Source organism: Ambystoma mexicanum, chromosome 10 (assembly GCF_040938575.1).
Source record: "Ambystoma mexicanum isolate Mex_15411 chromosome 10, UKY_AmexF1_1, whole genome shotgun sequence".
Lineage (NCBI taxonomy): Eukaryota > Metazoa > Chordata > Amphibia > Caudata > Ambystomatidae > Ambystoma > Ambystoma mexicanum.
The window spans coordinates 1,119,602,970-1,119,606,786 of NC_090932.1; positions in this window are offsets into that span (position 1 = coordinate 1,119,602,970).

Here is a 3,817-nt window from a genome sequence, read left to right on the forward strand (position 1 = left end):
GTGGAGGCTGCCCCTGGTGGCTGGGGGGTGGGGGTGGTGGGAGACATGAGTGGGGGCCTGGTGGAGGCTGCCCCTGCACTGCTGAGGGGTGGGGATGATAGGGGACATGTGTGGGGGCCTGGTGGAGGCTGCCCCTGGTGGCTGGGGGGTGGGGGTGGTGGGAGACATGAGTGGGGGCCTGGTGGAGGCTGCCCCTGCACTGCTGGGGGGTGGGGGTGATAGGGGACATGAGTGGGGGCCGGGTGGAGGCTGCCCCTGCACTGCTGGGGGTGGGGGTGATGGGAGACATGAGTGGGGGCCTGGTGGAGGCTGCCCCTGGTGGCTGGGGGGTGGGGGTGCAGGGAGACATGAGTTGGACATGAGTGTGGGCCTGGTGGAGGCTGCCCCTGCACTGCTGGGGGGTGGGCGGTGGTGGGAGACATGAGTGGGGACCTGGTGGAGGCTGCCCCTGCACTGCTGGGCGGTGGGGGTGCAGGGGGACATGTGTGGGGCCCTGGTGGAGGGTGCCCCTGCACTGCTGCGGGGTGGGGGTAATGGTAGACATGAGTGGGGGCCTGGTGGAGGCTGCCCCTGCACTGCTGGGGGGTGGGGGTGATAGGAGACATGAGTGGGGGTCTGGTGGAGGCTGCCCCTGGTGGCTGGGGGGTGGGGGTGATAGGGGACATGAGTGGGGGCCTGGTGGAGGCTGCCCCTGCACTGCTGGGGGGTGGGGGTGATAGGGGACATGAGTGGGGGCCTGGTGGAGGCTGCCCCTGGTGGCTGGGGGGTGGGGGTGGTGGGAGACATGAGTGGGGGCCTGGTGGAGGCTGCCCCTGCACTGCTGGGGGGTGGGGGTGCAGGTGGACATGTGTGGGGGCCTGGTGGAGCCTGCACCTGCACTGCTTGGGGGTGGGGGTGATAGGGGACATGAGTGGGGGCCTGGTGGAGGCTGCCCCTGGTGGCTGGGGGGTGGGGGTGATAGGGGACATGAGTGGGGGCCTGGTGGAGGCTGCCCCTGCACTGCTGGGGGGTGGGGGTGCAGGGGGACATGGGTGGGGGCCTGGTGGAGGCTGCCCCTGCACTGCTGGGGGGTGGGGGTGATAGGGGACATGAGTGGGGGCCTGGTGGAGGCTGCCCCTGCAATGCTGGGGGGTGGGGGTGCAGGGGGACATGTGCGGGGGCCTGGTGGAGGCTGCCCCTGCACTGCTGGGGGGTGGGGGTGATAGGGGACATGAGTTGGGGGCCTGGTGGAGGCTGCCCCTGGTGGCTGGGGGGTGGGGTTGCAGGGGGACATGTGTGGGGTCCTGGTGGAGGGTGCCCCTGCACTGCTGGGGGGTGGGGGTGATGGGAGACATGAGTGGGGGCCTGGGGGAGGCTGCCCCTGCACTGCTGGGGGGTGGGGGTGATAGGGGACATGAGTGGGGGCCTGGTGGCGGCTGCTCCTGCACTGCTGGGGGTGGGGGTGATGGGAGACATGAGTGGGGGCCTGGTGGAGGCTGCCCCTGGTGGCTGGGGGATGGGGGTGATGGGAGACATCAGTTGGACATGAGTGTGGGCCTGGTGGAGGCTGCCCCTGCACTGCTGGGGGGTGGGGGTGCAGGGGGACATGTGTGGGGGCCTGGTGGAGGCTGCCACTGCACTGCTGGGGGGTGGGGGTGCAGGGGGACATGTGTGGGGTCCTGGTGGAGGGTGCCCCTGCACTGCTGGGAGGTGGGGGTAATGGTAGACATGAGTGGGGGGCTGGTGGAGGCTGCCCCTGCACTGCTGGGGGGTGGGGGTGATAGGGGACATGAGTGGGGCCTGGTGGAGGCTGCCCCTGGTGGCTGGGGGGTGGGGGTGATAGGGGACATGAGTGGGGGCCTGGTGGAGGCTGTCCCTGCACTTCTGGGGGGTGGGGGTGATAGGGGACATGAGTGGGGGCCTGGTGGAGGCTGCCCCTGGTGGCCGGGGGGGTGGGGGTGGTGGGAGACATGAGTGGGGGCCTGATGGAGGCTGCCCCTGCACTGCTAGGGGGTGGGGGTGATGGGAGACATGAGTGGGGGCCTGGTGGAGGCTGCCCCTGCACTGCTGGGGGGTGGGGGTGATAGGAGACATGAGTGGGGGCCTGGTGGAGGCTGCCCCTGCACTGCTGGGGGTGGGGGTGATAGGGGACATGAGTGGGGGCCTGGTGGAGGCTGCCCCTGCACTGCTGGGGGTGGGGGTGATGGGAGACATGGTTGGGGCCTGGTGGAGGCTGCCCCTGGTGGCTGGGGGGTGGGGGTGCAGGGAGACATGAGTTGGACATGGGTGTGGGCCTGGTGGAGGCTGCCCCTGGTGGCTGGGGGGTGGGGGTGATAGGGGACATGAGTGGGGGCCTGGTGGAGGCTGCCCCTGCACTGCTGGGGGGTGGGGGTTATAGGGGACATGAGTGGGGGCCTGGTGGAGGCTGCCCCTGGTGGCCGGGGAGGTGGGGGTGGTGGGGGACATGAGTGGGGGCCTGGTGGAGGCTGCCCCTGCACTGCTGGGGGGTGGGGGTGATAGGGGACATGAGTGGGGGCCTGGTGGAGGGTGCCCCTGCACTGCTGGGGGGTGGGGGTAATGATAGACATGAGTGGGGGCCTGGTGGAGGCTGCCCCTGCACTGCTGGGGGGTGGGGGTGATATGGGACATGAGTGGGGGCCTGGTGGAGGCTGCCCCTGGTGGCTGGGGGGTGGGGGTTCAGGGGGACATGTGTGGGGTCCTGGTGGAGGGTCCCCCTGCACTGCTGGGGGGTGGGGGTGGTGGGAGACATGAGTGGGGGCCTGGTGGAGTCTGCCCCTGCACTGCTGGGGGGTGGGGGTGGTGGTAGACATGTTTGGGGGCCTGGTGGAGGGTGCCCCTGCAATGCTGGGGCGTGGGGGTGCTGGGAGACATGTGTTGGTGATCAGTAGTGCAAGGTGACATGTGGGTTGGCTGGTGGGCATGGCCATGGTGGATGGGTTGCCTGTGGGACATGAGCAGGGGTGCAGGGTAGTCCCCTGTGGTGTGGGCTGCCTGCAGGGGCCGTGGAGGGTGTAGTGGGAACACCTGGGAGGACCCACATGGCCAAATCACGTGTAGCATTCCCCGGCACCACCGAAATACACGTACCCTGCTGAAATCGCGTGTGGAACTTCCTGCGCACCCCGAAACACACATACCCAGGCTAATCGCGTGTGGAACTTCCCGCGCAGCCCGTAGTACACGTACCCAGGCTAATCGCGTGTGGAACTTCCCGCCCACCCCGAAGTACACATGCCCAGGCCAATCGCGTGTGGAACTTCCCGCGCACTCCGTAGTACACGTACCCAGTCTAATCGCGTGTGGACCTTCCCGCGCACCCTGTACCCAGGCTAATTGCATGTGGAACTTCCCGCGCACCCCGAAGTACACGTACCCAGGCCAATCGCATGTGGAACTTCCTGCGCACCCAGGAACACACGCACATGCTATTTTTCACACAGCGGGTGTCCGTGTTTGTCGATACCCCTTTGCACCTCATTTGTCCTAGAGGGCCACTGTATGGCCCATTCATCATGGCTGTATATGGGTGCTTTTTGTTAGCGCACATTTTGGCGCACATTTTTTTCAGGCGCAGGGGCGCTACCGCCTGCTTTCTTGTGGCTTACTTGTTTGCCCCTGTGCGCCTCTTTGACCGTGCGCTGGTTTGCCCTATTCGATTCCATGAATACGGGTTGTAGGCGAGCGTGTGGGCATTCCGCGCACTTGCCTCCTGTACTTCCCCCGTGACGCCCATATTTTTACGTGTTGTTCCCCATTCCGAGTGTTACGCCCCGTGTTACGCCTACTTTTGTGGTGTGCGATTTCGCAGTGGCCGTGG